Source organism: Pan paniscus, chromosome 12 (genome assembly GCF_029289425.2).
Source record: "Pan paniscus chromosome 12, NHGRI_mPanPan1-v2.0_pri, whole genome shotgun sequence".
Classification (NCBI taxonomy): domain Eukaryota; kingdom Metazoa; phylum Chordata; class Mammalia; order Primates; family Hominidae; genus Pan; species Pan paniscus.
In genome coordinates, this window is record NC_073261.2 from 115,995,183 (window position 1) to 116,020,279 (window position 25,097).

A 25,097-nucleotide genomic window follows, 5' to 3' on the forward strand; every position below is an offset into this window, starting at 1 on the left:
CTCCTTCCATAATTTTCCAAGATTTAGTGCACTGCCAATAGATTCATCACTGTGCTTAGAAGAAAATTCACCTGTCAGAATTTCAAGCCGAGAATCAGAATCCCAATCCCAGAATCCATGTAAGGCTGAGAACCAACCAGAAGATCTTTAGCCCATTATGCTAGAACTCTAAAGGGTTACACACCCAGGATTAGCGTGAACCCGAAGTAAATTTTTGCATTCTCTCCCTCAAACCCCCCTTTAGAAATAACAAGGAAATGTTTCTTAGCACTGAGGAGAGCGGGAGAAAAGCTCATCTCTGTGAAGCTGTATCCACACACTGACCCTTGTGCAGACTGGTACCCAAATTCACACCCCCTGAATGGCCCAGAAAATTTCCAGGAACAAATTCAGATGAAGGTGATCTTGGAGTGGAAGTGTCCCTAGGTGCATGGCAGATGCAAGTGCAAATTCTTTCAGGCAGATGTCACATTCATCCAGATCTCAAAGAATTATCATCAAGTAATATCTCAAGAAAGTAAGCAGGCTGGGCATGGTGGCTTATGCCTGTAATCCTAGCATTTTGGGAGGCCGACGGGGGTGGATCACGAGGTCAAGAGATTGAGACCATCCTGGCCAACATGGTGAAGCCCCTGTCTCTACTAAAAATACAAAAATTAGCTGGGTGTAGTGGAGCATGCCTGTAGTTTCAGCTACTCGGGAGGCTGAGGCAGGAGAATCTCTTGGACCCAGGAGGCGGAGGTTTCAGTGAGTCAAGATTGCACCACTGCACTTCAGCCTGGTGATAGAGTGAGACTCCATCTCAAAAAAAAGAAAAAAGAAAAGAAAGAAAGCAGCACTTAGTGAAAAATAAGGAAGCACACAAGGAAATAAGGCAACATGAGCATGAATAAGCAGAAAAAACAAACAGCTAAACTACTCCCAAATATTTCATATAATGACATAATAGGAAAGAAATTATATAATTGTTATGTTGAAAAAACAATACAAGCTTAAAGATATTTGCAGGAAACAGAGAACTATGAAAAAACTGATTTGGCAGGTTTTTCAAAAATCAAATAGATCTTTCTTATAAAATGAAAAATACAATAACTGAAACTTTAAATTTAATAGGTGGATTTAATAGGAAATTAGATATAGGCAAAGAGAGAATTAGTGAACTGGAAGATGGGTCAGAAAAAATTATCCAAATGATAGCACAGAACAACAGAAAGATGAAAATCGTGAAAAAGAGGAGGATAGAGTGAGAAGGTCTAAATACATTTAGGTGGTATTCCAGAAGGAGAAGCAAGGGAGATGGGGGCAAAATTATTATTTAAAGAGATAATGTCTGATAATTTTTTGGAATGGATCAAAAGATGTCAATCCATACATTAAAGAAGCTCAACAACTGCCAAGGACAAAAAATAAAAATAAAAGTGAAAAAAATGTTCAAACTGAGTGGCTATCACAAATCTGTCTCTTACTGGCAGGGTGACCCAATGGTGTGTCCAAGGGGCTGATATTACTCATCCAATCCTGGAAAATGGAGCTCTGAGCTCTTGCAGGGGATGAGCAAAGCAAGTATAAGTGCAATAATGGGCTCTGTGAGGCCCACTCCTTCTGGCCTGATCTAGGTCTGTTGGTACCATAAACAGAATGATGGTGGAGGTACCAGTGCATTTTGAACCTCCTTCTGTTTATTATATATAACATAGGAGGGATGGACAAATGATGGAAAACCCATTCCTCCAAGGTGAGATTTTTTTCAAGAAGTCTGGCATAAATCCATTGTTTTTTCCCACCCTACCTTGTAACTTAGTCTCCATATCTACCTTAGAATTGCCACATGCTTGGGATTTCATAGGAAATACTCTAAAAATCTTGTTTGGCAGAAAGGCTCATTGAGAAAAATTCAAAATTATACATTTTTTGAATATCAAAACTTAGGTTTGATACAGTTCACCTCATGTTAAGATGGAATAACTGAGGCCAGAGAAAGTAAGAGACACTGGGAGAGTCTGTGTGACAAGGCCAGGCCTAGGTTGTGATCTCCTGGCTCCAATTCTAGGGATTAGTCCCCATTCAGCCACTCACTTCCTAGAGAATGAGGAGGCAGGTGATTTCATTCTCAAGGGATGGTATTTCAACAATGGTTTGTTATGGCATGTATCAGGTTGTTTAAAAAAGAAAATTCTCCAAAGCTTCCCAGCGGTGACATAGAAATACAGATGCAGACACCCCAACAGATAAAAACAGCCTCAATTACATAACCGCGACAGCAAATGGTGAATCATTGCCGTGTAATGAAAAAACTCAGATTGGTCACTAGTAAAAGTAAAAGGATCGCTATGGTGAGTCACTGGGCCCACCCTCCTGTGGAGCCGCTGAAACGCAGACACCTACCAGTTGATTCAGAGTCTGGGCTTTGTCTTCCTTTCTTCCACATCGATGTTTCGGTATTTCACAATGGAGCTTTGCAAGTGACGTAAATTTTCAACAAGGGCTGGGCCGCAGCCCCACACTCTGTCTCTAGACTGTTTGAATAGGTGGGTTCTGCACCTGCACCTAAAAGAGAAGATGACTTGAAATGTACAAATAGCAAGTATTATTGAGTGCCTACTGTGTTCCCAAAAGACACATGGACTGGAGATTCATTACACAGGTTCATCCTTGTAAACTCTAGGAGATAGGCACTATCCTAATTTCCCTGAGGCCAGAACAAAGGCTAGGGGGATTCAGAACTTGCCCAGAGTCTTACAGTTAGTAGGAAGTGACAGAGGCAGGACTCATCCCAGGCAAAACCATGTGAAGGCCTACCCTCTTTCCACCAGGCAAGAAGGCATCCTCCAGCCTTTTGACTGCCTTGGTGGCGCAAGAGAAAGGTGGGGCACCAGGTGGTGGCTGTCACATGGAAGAGGAAAGAGCAAGTAGAGGTGGGCCCTCACATCTATAGAGTGGCACTTCCACAGTGCGTGAAGTGGCTGAGCACTGGATATCGGTTTCCCCTAGCAGTAAAGTAGAAGCATTGAAGTGAGAGAAGACCTATTTGTTCAGTGGAGAGCAAGGCTTACATCTACCTGTTACTCCTTTGGCAGACTATGCTTTAAATTGACCATCTGAGACCAAGTGGGAAGTTCCAGAAACAACCTTTTATTCAACACTGATGTGGAGCACTTTGTGGGTGGTGTCTCAGCAATCTGCTACTCTGGCCTATACTGTGGAGTGGAAACTCACCCAGAATAATATTTTTCAAAGCAGCTTATTCACTTGGTGGGTGGGTAGGAAGGGTTATCTCTTCCTCAGGAAGTTCCAACTGAGCAGCATGAAAACACACTATTCTTTTTTTTTTTTTTTTTTTTGAGACAGAGTCTTGCTCTGTTGCCCAGGCTGGAGTGCAGTGGCATGATCTCGGCTCACTGCAACATCTGACTCCCAGGTTCCAGTGATTCTCCTGCCTTACCCTCCCGAGTAGCTGGGATTATAGGCACCTACCACCATGCCTGGCTAATTTTTTGTTAGTAATAGAGACAGGTTTCACCATGTTGGCCAGGCTGGTCTCGAACTCCTGACCTCAAGTGATTGCCCACCTCGGCCTCCCAAAGTGCTGGGATTACAAGCGTGAGCCACTGCACCTGGCTGAAAACACATTATTCTTTCTGATGGTCTGAAAAGTAATTCACTTATGTATATACATTACTGGTATGACCCTCTTCCCCAGCCACATCTCCTTTTTAATATTAACATATTCAAATGAGCCATTGAGTATGCATAAGTGCAATTGACCACAAGCCTTGGGGCCTCAGTCCAAAAGAGCCAGTGCCTCTGCATCCAGGTGTGGAGAGGCAAAACTGTCATAGCCTGAAGCTGGGGGGTGAGAGTGGTACAATCATTTTGGGCAACCATTCGGCAATATGTACTGAAGCTAAATCCATGCTGTACCCCGAGCCCAGCAATTTCGTCCCTAGGTGCATGCCCAACAAGGGTGGATGTGTGTGCACACAAATGTGGGGGAATATTCACAGGAGTCAAAACTCCTGTGAATACAAAGATCTACCAGCAGTGAATAAAGGAAGAAATTGAAGTTTAATCACCAAAAGATCATATACAGTAATGAGAGTGGACAAGCCACTGTTTCTTGTGACAGCATGTGTACATCCCACAAACATAATATTGAGCAAAAGAAATGGATGCAAAGAACATACTGCAGGCTTTTGATTAACACACTTGTTCATATATATATATGAACATACGTCATATATATGAACATACGTCATATATATGAACATACGTCATATATATGAACACACTTCATATATATATATGAACACACTTCATATATATATATGAACACACTTCATATATATATATGAACACACTTCATATATATATATGAACACACTTCATATATATATATGAACACACTTCATATATATATATGAACACACTTCATATATATATATGAACACACTTCATATATATATATGAACATACTTCATATATCTATGAAATTTAAAAACAGTAAAAAGGGATCAACGGTGGGCATAAAAAGAAGAGAAGTTACTCTTGGGAGAGTCAGTGACTGGGCGGGGGCACAAGGTAGCTTCTGGAATGTTCTGTGCCTTGATCTTGGTGCTAGTTTAACTGAGTTCATTTATGATTTGTGCACTTTTCTGATGCATATTATTGTCAATCAAATTTTTTCTTAAAAATGTGGAAGGGAAGGAGTCAAGGTCTCCATCCCTTTTCCTCCAAGAGGCTTCTCCCACTGTGTGCTCACCCACACTCTTGCTGTGAATCGTGAATTCTGCATTCCAAGGGATGTTTCCAGGGACAGCCTTCATCAACACAAGATGCCTGTTCCCAGGTGCATAGCTGTGGAGGCCAGCTCTGGGGTTCTGCCCGGATAAAGGGAATGTGCTTTGCTCTTCCTGTTAGAGAAGCACCTGGCATCTTTAAAATGACAACTTCTCCCACCAAAGCAAGCAAGCAAGTTTCGCCTCATCTGCATGCTGCTACACACACACACACACACACACACATACTCTCTCTCTCTCTCTCTTGCTGTTTTTCTGATTATCCAAGAACTGCAGGGCTGTTGTAGAACACTCAGAAAATGTAGGGGGAAAAATAGAGAAAATAAATAAAAATAAAGGGGAAACCACACATGATCTTATTACCCAAAGACAATAGAAGCTATTATTTTCTCTCGTTTTCTTCCAGTCTTTTTAAACACACATATTTGATAAATAGGGGGTGTTTTGTTTTGAACTTTAAAGATCAGATTTATCTGGAGAAAACAAAAAACCCACAACCCAAAAGATGGGATTTTACATCTCAAGACATCTCCCAGGTATTAAGTCTACAGATTACAAATCATTTTTATAGAAGATATTTTTGTACAAATTTTACGTGTATTCAGGAGTGGGATGTAGATCAATCCCCATTTCTACTTTAACAGGGGCAAGGTAGGAGAGTGGAAAAAACAGTTTTAGATGCAAATATTTGAAAGGAGAGCAGACACGAAGCTTTTCATTATCTACAATCAATAGGCTTAAAATAAAACAAAACTTTCAGTCTTCCATATCTCTCTTTAACAGCTCACTTCTTAGCTGCTAGCCAATCCACACCAATTATTTAAATTTACTTGGTATACACCTTTTGTCCACTGGGTAAATTATTCATTCTGCCCGCTGCTGCAGCACACATAAACCAACAGCCCTGCTTGGCTGAACAGGGCCTAGGACTGGTGGGAGATGGGCTTGAAACTGAGATCAAGGTGTCATTTCTCTGCAGGTGCTAATATTGCCCATGATGGGGAAAGATACCGTCTACCAAGCTGATTCCTACACAAATGCACATAAAGGCACACAAGTTTAGCTACTGTGTTGCAAGAGAAACCAGGACCTTGTTAAATAGTTCTCTCCATTACCATTTATTTTCTCAAGGGAAGTTTTAAAACAGAAAAGAAAAAACCCACACATTGGCCTAGGCCACCTTATAAATCCAAGCATTGGTGTGGCATTTCAGTGAAGATTGAAACTTGGGGAAAAAAACAAACAAACACACAAACAACCATCAACGTTGTAAGAAAGGCTCCCAGTTTAAGTGTCCCTATTTATCCACCCTTATTCATCATCTGAGACCATCAATTCTAGAGCAGGATGAATACAGTTTTAATACGGTTAATGAAGTATAATTTACATCTAGTGAAAAATTCACTTGTTTTAAGTGCATAATTTAATGATTTTTGGCAAATTTACAGTTATGTAACCATCACCACAATCCAGTTTTAGAACATTTTCATCACCCCAAAAAGATCCCTCCTTCCCACCTGCAGTCCATCTCTGTTCCCGTAAGCCCCAGGCAGCCACTGACCTGCTTACTGTCTCTAGAGCTTTGGCCTTTCCAGACATTTCATATCATACGAAGTCTTCTGTGTCTGGCATATTTCACTCACTATAGTGTTTGTCGAGGTTCATCCATGTTGTCACATGTATCCGTTTGTTCCTTTTTCTTCTTGAATACAATTCTAGGGTACATCTACATATATCACATTTTGTTTATATACTCATCAGTTGATGAACATTTGGATGTTTTGGCTGTTATGAACAATACTGCTATAACAATCTGTTTACAACTTTTTGTATTACCAGACCTTTTCATTTCCATTGGGTAGTTTCCCAGGGGGGTGGGCAGGGGGGAATTCCTGGGTTGTATGGGAAAATTACACTTGAGTTTTTAAGAAACCGACAAACCATTTTTTTAGAGGTTGCTGTACGATTTTGATTATGGACATTCTAGTTAGCGTGAGGTGGTATCTCACTGCGGTTTTAAGATGCATTTCCCTGATGACTAGTGGTTTTGATCATATGTGTATTAGCCATTTATTTGTATTTTTGGTAAAATGCCTATTCAAATATTTTGCCTATTTTTAAAATTGGGTTGTATGTCGTCTTATTGAGTTGTAAGAGTTCTTCATATATTCTGGGTAGAAGTCCTTCATCAGGTATATGTTTTATAAAAATTTTCTACTAGTCTATGGCTTGTCTTTCCATTCTCCTAATGTTGTATTTTGAAGCACAAAAGGTTTTCATCTTGATGAAGTCCAATTTATCAATTTTTTCCTTTTACCACTTGCACTTTTGGTACCTGAGAACTCTTTGCCTAACTTAAGGTCATAAAGATTGTATTCTATGTTTTTTCCTAAAAGTTTTATAGTTTAAGGTCTTGCACTTAGGTCTAGGATCTATTATAAGTTAATTTCTTTATAAGGTGTGAGGTAAGGATCTGAATGCTTCTTTTGGCATGTGGGTATACAATTATTCCAGCATCATTTGTTAAAAAGCTATTCTTTTTCTCCATGGAATAGCCTCAGTACTTCTGTTCAAAAGCAATTAACCATAAATGTAAGGTTTTATTTCTGAACTCTTAATCCAGTTCCATATATATATACAATATTATATATATATTTATGCATGTGTATACATATACACACACACATACATATCTTTATGCTGGTACTACACTGTCTTTATTACAATAGATTTACAATAAATTTTGAAATTAGGAAGTGTGAATTCTCCTACTCTTTTCTTCTTTTTCAAAATTGTTTTGGCTATTCTGGGTTTTTTGCATTTTCATATACATTATAGAATTAGCTTGTCAATTTCTGCAAAAATGCCTGCTGAGATTTTGATAATGATCGCAATGTATCTACAGATCACTTTGAGGAGAACTGCCATCATAACCATATTGAGTCTTCCAATCCATGAACATGGAATATATCCTCACTTATTTAAACCTTTAGTTTCTCTCAGGGATGTTTTATAGTGTTTGGTGGACAAGTATGATGCTTCTATGTTTAATTTATTCCTAAGTGTTTTATTCTTTTGATGCCATTGTGAGTTAAATTGCTTTATTATTTTATTTTTGGCTTGTTAATTAATTTTGGGTTTTGGTTTTGTTTGTTTGTTTGAGATAGGGCCTCATTCTATTCCCCAGAATGGAGTGCAGTGGCATGATCTTGGCTCACTGTAACCTCCACTTTCCCAGGCTCAAGCAATCCTCCCACCTCAGCCTCCTGACTAGCTGGTACCACAGGTACCCGCCACCACACCTGGCTAATTTTTGTATTTTTTGTAGAGACAGGGTTTCACTATGTTGCCCAGCCTGGTCTCAAACTTCTGAGCTCAAACAATTCACTCGCCTCTGCCTCCAAAGTGCTGGGATTACAGGCGTGAGCCACCGTGCCCAACCTGATTTTTGTATATTGATCTATAACCCATGACCTTGCTAAACCTGTTTGCTACTTCTAGTAGTTTGTGCACATGTGTGCGTGTGTACATGTGTGGGTATTCTCTAGGATTTTCTACATACAAAATCATGTCATCTGCTAATTAAGGCAGTTTGGCTTCTTTCTTTCCAATCCTATTCATTTGCTTTTACTTGCCTGTTTGTACAGGCCAGAACTTCCGGTAGAATGCTGAATAGAGATGGAGAGAGTGAATATCCTTGCCTTGTTACCAATCTTAGGGAGAAAGCACTCAGTCTTTTGCTGTGAAAAATGGTGTTAGTTAGAGGTTTTCAGTAAACCTTTTTTTTTAAGTTGAGGAAGTTTCCTTCTATTACTAAGTTGTTGGGAGTTTTTGTAATGAATGGGCATTCAATTTTGTCAAATGCATTTTCCTGTGTCTGTTGGGATGACCATGTGGTTTTTGTTCTTTACTCTATATGGTGTATTACATTAATTGATTTTCTTGCATTCTTGGGATAAATCCCAATTGGTCATGATGTATAATTCTTTTACATGTTGTTGGATTGAGTTTGCTAGCATTTTGTGGAGGATTTTTGCATCTATAGTCATAAGAGATATTCTGTAGTTTTATTTTCTTGTAGTTGCCTTACCTGGTTTTGGTATCAGGGTAATACTGACTTCATAGAATGAGTTGGTAAGTGATTCTTTCTCTACTATTTTCTGAAAGAGTTTGTGAAGTATGGGTTTTGTTTCTTCATTAATGTTTGCCAGAATATACCAATGAAGCTATCTGGGCCTAGACTTTTCTTTGTGGGAAGTTATAAAATTACTAATACAGTTTTTTTTTTTAAACATGTTACAAGTCTATTTAGCCCATCTCTTTCTTTCAGGAGTTTGAGACCAGCCTGGGCAACATGGCAAAACCCTGTCTCTACAAATAAGACACAAAAATTAGCCGGGTGTGGTGGCACATGCGTGTAGTCCCAGCTATTCGGGAGGCTGAGGTGGGAGGATCGCTTGAGCCTGGGAGGTGGAGGTTGCAGTGAGCAGAGATCATGCCACTGCACTCCAGCCTGGGGGACAGAACAAGACCCTGTCTCAAAAAGAAAAAAAAAATTATCCTAAAGCTTTTCCCACAACATTAAATACTCCTTAAAACCCAGTTTTGTAAGTGTTTAACATTGCATCATATTGAAGAATACAACTTACTTAGCCGTTGCCCTATTGTTAAACATCTGGATAGTTTCCTAGTTCCTCATTATCATAAACAATGCCTACATGAACATCTTTATCCCTAAATCTATATCTAATTATTTCATTAGATTGATGTCTTGAAAACCAGATTTCCTGGTAAGTGCATGTAAACACTAATTGCTTTCTAGAAGGACTTTACCACTCTGTGCTCCCACTGGCTGGTGTGAGGGCGTTTATTTGACTGCACTTGCTCGATGGGTGTTTGAAATGGAAGTCTTGGCCCAGGTTTTCTGGGGCCCAGTGACAGTGGGGACCCTGGAGGCTCCAGCAAGGCTGAGTCTGGGGACAAGCCCCTCAAGCTGCTTTCAGCTGGGAACAGGTGCAGCGAAGGTGAAAGATGCCCTTTCCCAGGCGGTCTCTGGGTCCTGGAGACCGCTGTGTGTCAGCCCTGTGCTCTACCAAGTTGAAGCCAATGGTGCCGGCCTCAGCCCCTGCTGGTAAAAACCTTGAGTTTGGTTCCTGGGCCCCTGGGAGCCACAGGGTTCCCACAGGGTCGGGGGACCTGTGTCACTCATTCCATTCAGCACACACTGTCATGCACCACACTGCAACCACCAGTGTGATCTTCCCAAAGCACAGATGAGGTTGGTTCACCCCATACCCCAGAGCTCTTCATTGTCTGCATGGAACGAAGTTCAAGCTCTTCGGCTTGGTGTTCCACAACCTTCCATGACCTGCCTCCAACTTACCCTTCCAGCTTTGTTCATTCTTTCTTGTATTCAACAAATATTAGTAATTGCTACATGCAGTAACCAAACCAGACTCTCACCATAGAGGACATTTAGAAGCATTTCTCCCTGTCCATAGCTCTACCTCACTATTCCCAGAACAACCAGAACTCAGCGGCCATAAAGTTCTGTCTGCTCAGCAAGACCCTTCTGGGCTACTTCTGTAAGAGAATCCTCCTCTGACTCCCTGGCCATGGGCAGGACCCAAAACATACAGTAGGTCACCAGTAAATGTCTAAGGACTATGCAATTTCATGGTGTTGGGCACCTCTGGAGTCAGGCCGGGCCTGTGGGCCAGCCCCAGCAATGCCATGGATCCCCTGAGTGCAGGGGAGTGTGGCAGAAGGGGTGCAGGTGCAGAAATCATAGCATGCCGGTGACAGAAGCCACACTGGACATCAGCTCTGTGCTCTGCACAGGCTACGGGACATCAGCTCTGCGCTCCCCACGGGCTATGGGCTGCTCTATAAGGCGCAGGCCTCGGACTAGATGAGCAGTCCTCAGGAACCAGTGACCTGACAGTCCCCCTTCTGGAACTTTTTTTTTTTTGAGACGGAGTCTCTGTCGCCCAGGCCAGAGTGCAGTGGCTTGATCTCAGCTCCCTGCAACCTCCGCCTCCCAGGTTCAAGTAATTCTCCTGCCTCAGGAGATTCACTGGGATTACAGTGCGCTGGGATTACAGGTGCGCGCCACCACACCTGGCTGATTGTTGTTTTTTTTTTTCAGTAGAGATGGGGTTTCACCATGTTGGCCAGGCTGGTCTCGAACTCTTAACCTCAGGTGATCCACCCACCTCAATCTCCCACAGTGCTGGGATGACAAGTGTGAGCCACTGCACCTGGCCCTTCTGGGACTTCTGTTACAAGGCCAAGTTCCTTGTCCTAACCCCAGAGAACCCCAGAGATTCTGTCAGGGGCCCGTGGCAGGGCTCAGAATCTGTATTTTCATGACTACCCCATTCCTGGTTTCGGAATTACTAGAGCAGGTGATCCCTAACAGCCACACAGCCTCAGTTTCCTTGAGCTCTTGGATCTAAATGTGATAATTCAAACCAGAAGTTCTGTGAAAGAGTCTCATTCACGGAGTATCCCTTAAAATCCCCCAGTGAAATCTGCTACTTAGAAATTCTGCCCATTTTTCTTCCTTTTAAAAAGGGGACCCACTGGGGGGCCGTGAAGGTGACCTGTGTGTCCCTTGACAGGCTTGCCCAGGTACAGGCAAAGCTTGAGATGGAGAGGCCAGGCCAGTGGGACCGTGCACAGCCCTCTCCTGCATAGCTTCGTGGCTGTGTGTGGCAGCTGTTCTGCAGTGTCCTAGTGAGCCCAGGGGCCCGGCCTGGAAGTTTTGCTCACAAGTGGCCCCCTCTGGCCTCCCAGGAGGCCCACAGCCACAGGCACCCTGCAGGGGTGGGTGGCCAGGAGCCTCAGACCTGGAGTGGGCTGGGGGCAGGTGCTCTCCAAGGGGAAGGGTCCACTTCAGAGGTCCAATCAGCCGCCTCACTGAACCTCGGTTTCCCCATTTGTTCTGTAAGAGGACTCCTGCTGGCCTGCCTCCCAGCAAGTGCTAATGGGAGGGACAGTGACGACCCGTGTACTCCAACCTGAGCCCCCTCTGTAAGGAGGAGCGAAAGGCCAGGCCCAACCCATTGTCCACCTCCAGGGAGGACAGGCAAGAGAAACCCGGGCACCTCTCAGGCGGGGTCCAGGCAGGAGGCCGCAGCCCCACGGGGCCCTCGTGAAAAGGCCCAAGGCGGAGTCCAGGCTGAGGCACAGGTTTCCAGGAGCCTGTCAGGGAGCAGCTGCTGGAGGAGCTCAGCGCTCCCGTCCTGGCGGCCCTTCCCTGTGTGACCCCCAGTCCCATCTCAGCTGACTGTTGGAGACTCCAGGGGTGCCCCGTGAGCACTCCTGGGAGAAAGCCACCTTCTGCAGCAACAGAGGCTCTAGTGACCAAGCTGGGACCCCGTGTTCTGGAAACACTCCCGAGAACCTATACTGGCCAGAAAGGGAGGTAAACATGGGCCCAGCCACCCCAGGACTCTGGCCATCTGAGCTAGAGATTGAGGCAAACTACAGATGAGGTTAGTGTCTGGGTGAACCCAAACAGCGTCTAGTCCAAAGTGTCCATTTTACAGACAAGCAAACCAAGGCTCAGAGTCCTGAGGCAAATCTGCTCAGCGTGGAGCCCCAGACTCAGGTTCCCCGGACTCAGGGAAATCATTTCTTCGGTGCTGTTGTCTGAGGCGGAGGAATTTTGCCTCGTGCTGGCTTCTCATTCCCTTCCGTCCCCTCTTAGACTGGCCCATGCCTGGGTCCTACCGGGTGTGTTCCTCAAGACGTGCCTGGGGGAGCTCCTCTCTCCAAGGAGGCTCTGGGGCAAGAGGCCATGAAGAGGTGGAGTCTCAGACCCTCAGCTCAGCCTCGACAAAACACGCACGGGGCGCCCCTGACCTCTTTCAGCTGAGGGAGGAAAAGCAAACATTTATTTCACCACATCATTCACCTTGAAGCTTCTCGCTACCCCTTGGGCAGCAGAGCTCTGAGGTGGAAGTTGCTTTTGTTTTTTGTTTTTGCTTCTTTTTTTTTTTTTTTTGAGACAGAGTCTCACTCTGTCATCCATGCTGGAGTGCAGTGGCACGATCTCGGCTCTCTGCAGCCTCTGCCCCCTGGGTTCAAGCGATTCTCCTGCCTCAGCCTCCCGAGTAGCTGGGATCACAGGCATGCACCACTATGCCCAGCTAATTTTTGTATTTTTGGTAAAGACAGGGTTTCACCATGTTGCCCAGGCTGATCGCAAAGTCCTGGCCTCATCTACCTGCCTTGGTCTCCCAAAGTGCTGGGATTACAGGCGTGTGCCACCGTGCCCAGCCCTGTGGTGGGAGTTTTTATCTCATTTTTAAAAGCAGTTGGGAAAGCCTGTAAGGGAGGCCTGGGGTTTGAACCCTGGTCTTTGTCTCCAGGAGAGAGCTCTAGAAAGGGAAAAGAGAAATCCGAAATGGTGTCAGCATTCACGGTTGAAGCGTATCTCCAGCCATCATGTGTGGGCTGCAGTGAACAGTCTCCCTGTGCTTCAGGAGCTCATTGTCATCTCTTAGCCACAGCAATTATGTGAGGGGCACGATAGTAGCCCCATTTCGCGGATGAAGAAACTGAGGCTTGGAGGGAGTACCTGTCCTAGGTGGGGTCACCTAGCTCATAAGGACGGAGGCCTGACGCCACCTCTTTCCACTGCCTTCCGCTACCTCTGTTTGGAATTCTCTGGCAAGTTGTGCAAAGTGTAGACCTGCACCTGCCCTTCAGTTTTACATGCGGGGAAAATGAGGCTCTGAGGGGCGGCTACACAACTGGTATAGAGACCCCAACCAGCCCGTCAGCCTCCAAGCCCAGCAGTTTCTCTAGACCAGCCACTTCCAATCGCACGTTCTCTGTCCCTTGGTTCCCTGGCTCTTCCCAGACCCCCAGAGCCCTGGCCCTAACAGGCCACCTCATAGTCCCCCCGCCGCCATGGGAACCAGACCTCAGACAGAGGCAGCTGAGGCAGAGGACAGGCAGGGGAGATGCTCACAAAAGCCAGCACAAAATGCAGCCATTTGGTACTTTCATCTTTTTGCAACTCCTGAAATAACACCTTTTAATTGCTTCATTTTCTGTATTCTTTCATTTTATTTAGACTAGTCTGGGGCTCTCCAGTCTGGTATATTAGAGAACTTCTTACTTTTTAATAATAATACTTAGCGTTTATGTAGCACGTTTCATGTTCAAAGTGCTTGACAGAGTTCACTAATTAATCTGAATGCTAACAGCTGTCTTGGGCAGGTTTGCCCAAGTTCTCAGGCTCCTAATTGTGAGGGGTGGAATTCTTCCTGCTGCCTGACCCCTGGTTCCCTCTCTGGACCCCCCAATTCTCTCTGCAGTTGAGACTCTAGGCTGTCAATCACAGTTGACCTGTGTGCTGGGTCATGCTCAGGGCTGGGGGACATGGAGCAGGGGCAGACATGCTGCAACCTCAAAGGGCCCTGGAACAGTGAGGGAAGAGACTCTAGTGCTAAGACATGTGTCTCAGTGGAGAGAAGCTTGGGGACAGCGGGAGCATAGGAGACAGTGACCCACTGGTCTTGCAGAGCTGTAGGAGGAGGGGATTTGAGGAGCAAAGAGGAGCTCTCCAGGCAGGCCGGCCAGGCAGAAACGGCATCCCAGGCAGAGAGTGCAGCCTGTGCCCAGAGGTGGTGTTGAGAGGCAGACATTCAGGGCTTAAAGGAGGAGGGGGAGAGATGCCATGGAGGCCGGGCCAGGCTGCTGGGGCTGAGGCCTGCCGAGGAACTGGACCTTACGCCACGGACTGTGGCTGGAGGAGCAAAATCCTTCCCTGTGGCAAGAAGACACAGAAGCCAGGCTTGAAAGGTGGTTCTGCACATTCAAGATTCTTCTGTAGGCTGCGAGGGGCTGAACCGAGGACAGGCATGAAATGGAGAAGCCTGAACTAGGGCAGAGAGAAAGGAGGCCGAATCCGGGAGAGATTGGTGGGATGACAGGACTCAGAGGCCCGTCAGGTGTTGGGGGTGGAGGGGGGCATGGCGGCGGGGTGGCCTGAGGGTCCTGGAGTGCAAGCACAAGTCCCTAAAGGGGGCTTGAAAAGGCGGTGCCTGCGGACCCCTCCCAGTGTAGCTGCAGGTGAGATGTGGGGCATTCACTGAATGACCATACATGGATTCATGGGTCAAGAGCTTGGGCAGGGTATGGAGAGGTCCGGAAAGAGCCATACTTAGTGTCACTGTGTCCAGGTGGCATTTGATACCCTGAGAGTGCCTGGGTTTATCTCTGGGGACATCAATAATTAAGGGGGCAGTGGAGGCAAGGGGCTGACATGGGCTGCTGAGTGAGTTAGGCAGAGTGGGGCGAGATCTGAGCAAGGTCCGCCAGATGGCTTGGTGCCACTGCCACTGAGGGAGAAGGCTGGGTAGCAGGAAGGGGAGGAAAGGCTGGTGGAGGAGGGGTCAGAGCTGGGGAGAAGCTTCTGCATGATCGTGTCCACAGGCCCAGTGGAGGGAAGGAGGCTGGCTGCCGGGGCAGGTGCCTGAGGAGTCCAGCACAGGTGTCCACTTCCACCACGTGGTGGGGGTGGGAGGAGGCGGATCAGGGCAGGTGCACTGGGGGGAGCCGAGGGAACTCACCTGTGACTGGAGGAGCCAAATCCTTCCCTGTGGCAAGAAGACACAGAAGCCAGAATCAGAGGCCCTGCCCCTGTCCTAGGTCTGCCCAGTCCTCTTCCTGCAGAGCCAGGAGGAGCCCCGGGGCCATCAGGGTGGAGGGCAGGCCTGGGGTCTTGTGGAGGCTCTTGTCTACAGCTTGTAGGCCAGCTGTGCCCATGGAGGGTCCCAGTCTTCTTCCCACCGCCTCCTGGGGGTGTCAAAGCCCCTAATGTTACAGCTGGGGCTCCCTGCCTGGTAGGTACCAGCCACCAGCAGCTGTTCCTTCGAGAGCAGGGTCTCAGCTGTTTTGTTGGGGGGCAAGCCCCACCGCCAACCCTCCCAGGCCACCCTTCAAGTGGGGCAAAAATATAGCCTGTGCCTGTCCTAACTTCCAATTCCCCACCCAGACTCCAGCGAGAGAGTCGGAGACAGCCTGAAGTCCCGAGGGCCTCAAGTCCCACCTCCCCACTGGCCCGGATGCAGCCCTTGCTGGCCATGCCCAACCTACAGCCTCCGGTCCTGGAAGACCAGGGGACCGCACAGAAGTGGGAGGGTGAGCAGGAAAATGGATGGGGGCCAGGCCTGTCCTGTGCAACTCAGCCCTCGCCCTGCAGCATCTTCCACCTGGTAAAAGAGGGGCCTTAGAGATTCCCACCTTCAGACCTCGGGCAGGGGAGGAGGGACCGGGAGGCACCTGCAGGAGAAGGGAGCCAAGGTGGGGAGGTGCTCCCTGGCGTCTCTGTGTGTTTGTCACAGACACAACAGAAGAGCTGGGAGGAAGGAAGGAGGCGCTGACTTGTTGGGGCTGGGGCTCTGCCAGGTCTGTGGGGACTCGGAGACAGAAACGTTGCTGCCCTGGAGGGAGGGAAGAGTCTCCACTCAGAGGTTTGGAGTCTCCACTCAGGGCTGTGACTAATGAGGTGCTCACCATACAGGCCTGGCTCCCTCCCGGGCTCGTGAGTCCCCGGGGCTGGGTAGGAGAGGAAAGTTAATTGAGCACCTAATAGCGAACAGGTCCCGTGCCAAATAATAATAATTAACTTTTATTGAGCGCTGTGCTTGGCGCTCCTGAGCTCATCACAGAAACTATCTCATTTAAGGTTCACGGCAACCCTATGAGAGAAGTGCCACTCCACATTACAGCTGGGGAAACTGAGGCACGCTGAAGTTAAGTGATATGGCCGAGGCTGCACCACCAGGATTGGAACCCACCAGCTGAGCACCCTCATGCCAGTCCTGCACTTGTGATGCTACTGTTCACGTGTGCTGATGGGGGCACGATGCACCCAAGGTCCCCATAGTGGCTCCTAAACAGAGCGGCCAGAGTCCCCACCTAGGCCTGGATGCACACTGGGCCCTGCCACATTCTCCCTAAACTTCACCTGTGTCCTCCACATCAGCCCAGGCCAGGGGAGACTGGGTGGCCAGAAAGAAGGCCGTCCATCCGCACACACCGGTGTACATCTGTACAGGTGTTCAGCCCCCTCAAGGGGTTTTTGCTTACACTGATGAGCCTGCTGATTGTCGGGCCAGTATCAGAGAGACCCCTGGTCCCAGGCCTCCTCTAGTTGCAGAATCTTGGAGGCTGGGCAGCGGCAGCTCTGCCCGCTGGTGCGGAAGCATGACCCTATTGTAACGACCAGTGCAGACGAGCTGGTACTCTCCAGTCACAGACCGGCTGGCTGCCCTTCCACTTCTGCCGCAGACTCTGTGCTCACTGCCTGGAGCCATGGGGTGGCCAGAGTGGCTGGAAGCTGGGCCAGGGCCAAGGAACTGCCTGCGGCTCCCATGCAAACCAGCTGGAGTGGGGTGACAACTCCTGGGAGCACTGGCTTCTTTCCTGAGCTGCAGACCTGCCTCACTCCATCCTTCACTTCCTTCTTCAGGGCCTGGCTGGCCCTCTGGGCTCCTGGACACACTTAAGAACTGAATACGGTGATTTCCTTTGCATGTTACAGGATGTTAATAGAGTGGCTTAATGCAGTAACCTAATGGGTTTGTTAAACAAATCAGAATCCTGAGTTTTATCCCTGGAAAGTCCCCTAGCCATTATGCAATCCAGACTAACTTGGCCTGAACAGGTGGCTAGCCAGCCCTTGCTTGAATACGTCCCATGACGGCAACTTCACTACATGTAAGGCAGACTCTTTCACTTCTCAACTGCTCTTGCTGGAAAATTTAAAATCTGCCATTAGCAGTGTACGCCAGTACCTAGAACAATCGTTATCCTTTTCCGCAGAACATTTCAAGTACTAGAAATCAGGACTCACGTGGCCGACTGGAGCAGTGGCTTCCACCTTGAGTGCTGCCCACCCAGCCCTCCCCCCGCACAGTGCAGGACCAGCCTCCTACCCGTTCCATCCACTGAGTTTGATCAGGCCATTGGCTCCAGCTCACAGTTCTCCTGGGCTCTTGGCTCACTCACCATTTCCTAAGAGCTCTTCCAGCCTCCTTTTAAGACGAGAAACATCTATTTTAGTTCATAGAGTTTATCAAAGACCCCATGAAGGTGACCTCACCCTGTGAGACCTTTGCTGGTAGAGGGAGTATGTATGGCCTGGGAGAGAGAGTGCGTGGTTAGGATGCCAAGGGCCAGGTGGTACCGTCTACCAGCCATTGGTCAGGAACATAGCTAGGGGTGTCTGGCCATGGACTCCCCACTTGCTAAGCTGTGTGCCCTGGTTGGGGGCTGCATCTTCCCAGAGGCGTGCCTTCAAATTCACACAAAGCAACTGTAAGAGCTAGATCCAGCCTTGCTTGGGGGAGTCAAATGGTCTGTTTGAGCCTCAGTTTCCTTACCTGTAAAACAAGGATAATAACAGTGGAGGGACCAAGGAAGTGCTCAGAAATATTTGGGGTTTTTTTGTTTGTTTTTCTTTTTTTGAGATGGAGTCTCTGTTGGTTGCCCAGGCTGGAGTACAGTGGCAAGATCTCGGCTCACTGCAACCTCTGCTTCCGGAATTCAAGTGATTCTCCTGCCTCAGCCTCCTGAATAGCTGGGATTACAAGCATGTGCCACCACGCCCGGTTAAGTTTTGTATGTTTGGTAGAGATGAGGTTTCACCATGTTGGCCAGGCTGGTCCCGAACTCCTGACCTCAAGTGATTCTCCCGCCTCAGCCTCCCAAAGTGCTGGGATTACACTCATGAGCCACCACGCCTGGCCAGAAGTGCTTAGAAATATTTGAATGAATGGATGAATGAATGAATGATGCCCATCTTACTGGGCTGTCATGAGACTTAACACTGCACCTGCGACCCCATAGGTACTCAACAAAGGATCACTTTCTCATTTTACCTCCTTCTCCTTCTTAGGTCAAAAGAAGCAACTCCTGCTGCATTTGCCCTTCCTCAGGCACTGGGGCCCTGGGTCTGTCTTGAATTTCCTTCTCTCTCTACACCAAGCTCTATGCCAGGAGCATCCACTGCAGTACACGCGCCCCCCACCTGTCCCCCCAGGTCCAAGGTGAAGATGAAGGGCAGGTGGCTGCGCGTGGAGGTCGAGGAGTGGCTGGCGGGCCTCTGGACCTGGCCGGCTGTCTTGGCCGTGGGCTGGGGGAGGAGCTGTGCTGTCTCCATGCCCCTCCCGCAGCAGAGGCGATTCAAAGCCATGACAGAGGAGGAGAGTGAGTTGCCTGCCACCCAGCAGCTGCAGCAGGCCTGTTACATCACAGCCCACACACCCGGCTGCCTGTCACCCACCCAGACAACGCCCCGGCCCGGCCCCGGCACGGCCCGTGTGCGCGGTGACTCATTGTTGCTGCCTCTTCCAAACAGCTGGCGGGCCCTGTCTTGCCGCGGCCGGCTGGCACCTTGGGCTCCTGTTCTTAGCAGGATCATTGCAGGGAATGTGGTGTGCGCAGCCTCACCGTCTCCCAAAGTGAGGTGGCCCAGGGTGCTCGGCATCCACGGGCTCCTACGACCAGCGCCAGGTGCCCAAGGTCAGCCTCAGACTGTCACTGGTTAAATTACACCTGCGGGCTGTGCAGTTAAACAGCTCTGCTACCTACTAGCAGAGACTCTGGACACATTTCCTAGCATCTGAGCCTCAGTTTTAGCTGCTGTAAAATGGGAATAATAATGACACCTACTTCTTGCAGTGTCTTAAGATAATGCTTATGAAGCCCTCAGTGCCACATGCTTGATGCAGAATAAGAAATTAATAATAAAATAGTGCAATTGCTTTCGTAATGTTGGACTGTTCTATGTTTTTATTTATTTATTTCTTATTTAGTAGAGACAGGGTCTCACTACATTGTCCTAGCTGATCTCGAACTCTCGGGTTCAAGTGATCCTCCTGCCTCAGCCTCCCAAAGTGCTGGGATTACAGGTGTGAGCTACCACACCCAGGCCTGTTCTTTTCATTTACTAGTGGTCAAAGCCACTGCCAATGCTCTTTGCAATGATACATGGCAGCATGGAGAAGAGAAAGAAACAGCATAATCTTTGAAGTATAAACATACTAAATGAGTTGAGGATCACCGGTTGGGGGATTACTGGTGGGAAAGATGAAACAAAAGTGGCAAAGCGTGAAGGTTATTAAAGCTGGGTGGGAAGCATGCGGGTTCATTATACTATTTGCTCTTTGTTTGTGTTTACTGTTTACGTTGTGTACGTTTGACATTTCCATAACAAAACAGTTAAATAAAATCATGGTGTCTGCAAGGCAGACCGATTGACTCTGGACATGCCCTCACTCACTGGCCAAAGTGGGGCAGGTTTCACAGCAATCTTAATGAGGACTTATTCTCTGCCAGGCTGGGAAATCAAAACTGAGGGCAAGGGGGGCCCAGCCCTGCACAATGCTTCCGGTTCAATGTGAGGGGGATGCATAACATCTCTTTTGGAGATAAGCTCAAAAGAGGGGTCTTCCAAGAGGGAGGGTGTCTGCATGGTCTGAAGCCAAGGTCAGGGCAGGCAAGCATAGAGGCAGGAGGGGCATTTCAGAGTGGAGCCCCCTGGCACTTGCACATGGCCTGAGAAGTTCTGGACTCAGGGTGCCGTGTGACGCCAGAGGTGGCAGATGACAAAGCTGGGTGGGTGGCAGGTGGCAGGTAGCAGGTGGTAGTAATGCCAGCCTGTGTAGCTAGGCATTCACTTGGGGGCTGAGAAAGAGCCCCAGGAGGCTCAAACAGGTGACAGAATGGCTTGCGGTCAGACTCGTGCTTTAGTAAGTTCATTTTGTCAGGCGCGGTGGCTCACGCCTATAATCCCAGCACTTTGGGAGGCCGAGGCAGGTGGATTGCCTGAGGTCAGGCGTTTGACCAGCCTGGCCAACATGGTGAAACCCTGTCTCTACTAAAAAAAAATACAAAAATTAGCTGGGCATGGTGGCAGGTGCCTGTAATCCCAGCTGCTCAGGAGGCTGAGGCAGGAGAATCGCTTGAACCTGGGAGGCGGAGGTTGCAGTGAGCCGAGATCATGCCATTACACTCCGGCCTGGGCCGGAGAGAGCAAGACTTCGTCTCAAAAAAAAAAAAAAAAAGAAAGAAAAGAAAGTTCATTTCACAGCGTGGGGACCAGGGTTGGGTGGGCCGGGAGGTCGGGTAAGATTCAGAAAGTGAAATTGGCAGGACTAGGGTGGGATCAGATGGAGGTGGGAGCAGGACTCTGGACCAACCCCCAGTTCGATTTGCAGAATCTGAATGTAGGGAGGGAAAATGTAGGATGCACCCCCAAGGCTGAAGGGCTGAAAGCAAAGCTCCCGGGGACCTGCTGTCAGGACTTTCCAGGAGGCTGATGTGCAAGGTTCAGCCGTGTCTGGAAATGGGGGTTCGGGTTGTGAACGTGGAGGTGATAGCCGGGGAGCAAGTGGGTCATTCAAGAGGAACCTTGACAGAGGAACAGAGGGCAGTCAACGGCACCCCATCATAAAGGGGGGTGGGATGGGAAGGGGAGAGCCACACCGTGGAAGCAGCATGGAAGAGAGGGTCAGGAGGCGGGCGTGCCTGCAGGATGGGGCCGGGGCACAGGGCGTTTGCTCAGCAGATCTGGCGCAGAGCCATCGCCGGAGGTGCGGCCCAGGGAGGGCTTACTTAGGATGGGCTGAGTTTACGGGCAGAGGGGTAAAGCCGATGAGAAGATAAGATATAGGAAAGGGCAAAGCACTGAGGAGTGGGCTGTGAGCAGGAGCTGGAGGGTCTGGGAGTGCAGGGATCCCCGGTGGCTTGTGCAGGATGAGCAAACGAAGACTCCGCATCTTCACGTGCAGCACAGGGTAAGACGGCTTCCTCAGAGTGTGCAGGGAGTGACTGAAACAGAAGCACACTCAGCTTCAAAGGGCCGAGCGTATCAAGTGTAGGTGAGGATGGAGAGCAACTGGAGCCCTCAGCCGCTGCTGGCGGGTGTGGAGAGGTATAACCGCTCTGGAGAACAGTCAGGTCCAATCTACACCTGGCCTATAACCCAGCCACATTCCACTCCCGAGTGTTTACCAAGACATGAAAGCTTATGTCCATGCGAAGACTGGTACACGGATGTTCCCAAAAGTTTTATTCGCAGTAGCCCCAACTAGAAACAACCTAAATGCCCATCAACAGACAGATGGGTAAGAAATTGTGGTCAAGACACGCAGAAGGATAATACTCTAAAGGACAGAAGGAAGAAAAGAAGGAAGGGAGGAAGGAGGGCGGAAGTGAGGGAAGGAGTGATGGAGGGAGAGAAGGAAGGAAGGAAAGAAGGAAGGAAGGAAGGAGGGAGGGAGGGAGGAAGGGAAGGAAGGAGGGAGGGAAGGAGGGAAAGAGAGAGGGAGGGAGGGAGAGGGAGGGAGGGAAAGAAGGAAGGGAGCAGGGAGGGAATATCCCCACCCATAGCGGGGAGGCCGACTTTGTCTAACTCTGCACCCAGAGGAAACCCCTCTGGAGGACAGTGGGCAAATCCCATCCCTCTTGCCCTTCCGTGACCGGCATGTGGCAGGCACGGGGAGCCATGTTAACCACGGTGACTGATGACACAGGTGTGGGACAAGCAGGGAACGCCAGTGCTGGGCTCCCAGGCAGGGAGGCAGCTCCCTCCTGCGGCCTGCCCCTCCCCTGGCCCACCTGCAAGGCTCCGTGGCCAGTTGGGCCCCTTCCCCAGCAGCTAAGTGGGTGCGACCCTGGTGGGGTTTTACCCCAGCCTGGCTGGCCCTTGCCCTTGACTGCTCTTCCTTGGGAACTGCTGTTGTGCCTCTGGTGTGGATTGGTCCTGGCCCGCCCCAGCCCTGGCCTCCCCGACTGGCTTCCGAAGACATGTCTGTGACCTGTGATCCACAGGGGCAGGCTCAGCTCATGGGGTTTTGATCCAGCTGCTGGACTTCCATGGCCCACGTCTGGAAAAGGCCCTGGCTGTCCACCCACAGCCCCATCCTTCTGCAGAGCCCCCACCCCTCTTGTCCTGACTGTGGGGTCCACCCATGTGGCCAACATCAGGTCCGAAGACCTGGGTTCTCTTCCCAGCTCCACCAATTCTAAGTTGGTATTCACGAACTTAGAACAGACACGTCACCTCTGTGAGCCTCAGTTTCCTTGCTAGGTCATTGCTGAGCGGGGGCACGGCCACTCACGGAAGGCCATTGCGTGGTGGTAAGGTACACATGTACGGAAGGGAGGGTGACTCTTAGACAGCACCAGCCTCAGTCCACAGGCAGTCTTATTGTGCCAAGGGTCGGTCTCCGTGACTCTCACCGTGGCAGCCTGCACGCTGTTAGAAGCTGGACTCATCTACTTTGGATTGTAGCCAGCTCCAAGGGCCTCATTTGTGATGTGTGTGTGTTCTAGGGACAGCTGGAGTCCACAGCACAGTCCCTCATTCTGCAAAAGCAAAGCTGGCTCAGCCTCGCTGCCTCCCTGGATGGCTTATGGGTGAATCAGTGGGACGGTTTACAGATGCTGTTGAGTAACCATCCTCTCGGGGGGTTCCCCTCGCTCCAGGATGTGGCGTGCAGAAAGCTGCTGCCCCGGCATGAGCCTGGCCCAGCGTCATCGCCCAAGTTGTGTAAATAGCCAGCCAGTGAGGCATGCAAAGGGTAGGGGCTGCTGAGGCAGAGGCTTCCGGGGAGAGGTGGCACAGGGCCGGGGGCGAGAAGCACTGAGGCTCCTGGAACCGTGACTTGTGGTTCCCACGCAGGGCCAGGCTCTCCAAGGGCCAGTTCTCATATTTGGTTGTTGATGTTTGGGTATGGAAATGTCAGCCCAGGGAAAGGCAGGCTTGCCTCCTAATGGACAGAGTTGTTGCCAGGGATGAGACACCTGCTTCCTTGTGGTTAAAGGGCTTGGCACCTGGGAGGCGGCACAAGACTTAGGCCTAGGAGGATCATTCATGATCAGCTGGGTCAGCAAATCCTTGACTGAGCACCTACTATACGCTCATGAGTGTGTCTCTGAATCCATCGTAAAATTACAGGGTTTTAGGGTCAGAAAGGACTCATAGTCATCTAGTCAATCCTGCCTTCCAAAGCCTGTGTGTGAACAATCTCTCCAGTAACTCTCCTGGGCAGTGGCACAATCTCTGCTTTGTTAAATACTCCCAGCGATGTGGAACTCACTGCCACTGGAAGTAGCTAGTGCTGTCTCATAGCAGCTTCTTTTTTTTTTTTTTTTTTTTTTTGAGACAGAGCTTCCCTCTTGTTGCCCAGGCTGGAGTGCAATGGTGCGATCTCAGCTCACTGCAACCTCCACCTCCTGGGTTCAAGCGATTCTCCTGCCTCAGCCTCCCAGGTAGCTGGGATTATAGGTGCCTGCCATCATGCCCAGCTAATTTTTTGTATTTTTAGTACAGACGGGGTTTCACTATATTGGCCAGGCTGGTATCAAACTCCTGACCTCAGGCGATCTACCCACCTTGGCCTCCCAAAGTGCTGGGATTACTGGTGTGAGCCACTGCGCCGAGCCAGCAGCTTCTTATTCTAAGGAAGGATTTTCCATACCCAAGAGTTCTGATGGAGCCTACAGAGCCGCAGTTTCCTCATCTACCTGCCAGTCCTCCAGGTGTTTCAACACAAAGCCAGTGCTGCTGCTTCTCCCTCTCACTGTCCTTGTCAATTGAGATATAATTTACATACCATAAAAGGGCTTTTAATGGGTACTGGTCCATGGCTTTAGAATATATTCACAAGGTGCTGCAACCATCACCATGATCTGATTCCAGATATTTTCATCACCCCCAAAAGAAACTCCTCACCCCTACCTCCACCCCGGCTCCTGGCAACCAGTGACCTACCTCCTGGTCTATAGATTTGCCTATTCTGGACATTTCATACAAATGGAATCACAAAATATGTGGCCTTTTGTGTCTGGCTTCTTTTGCTCAGCATAATATTTTCAAGGTTCATCCATGTTGTAGCAAGTGTCAGTACTTCATTCCTTTTTATTGCCAAATAATATTCCATTGGATTGATCAACCACATTTTTTAATGCATTAATCAGTTGATGGACATTTGAGTTGCTTTCACATCTTGGCTATTATGAATAATGCTGCTGTGGATGTTTGTGTACACATTTTTGTGTGAACCTGTGTTTTTAAGAATGGCATTTTTGGCCAAGTGCAGTGGCTCACACCTGTCTCCTGCCTCACCCTCCTCAGTAGCTGGGATTACAAGGGTTCACCACCACGCCCAGCTAATTTTTGTATTTTTAGTAGAGAGAGGTTTCACCATGTTGGCCAGGCTGGTCTCAAACACCTAACCTCAGGCAATCCACCCACCTTGGCTTCCCAAA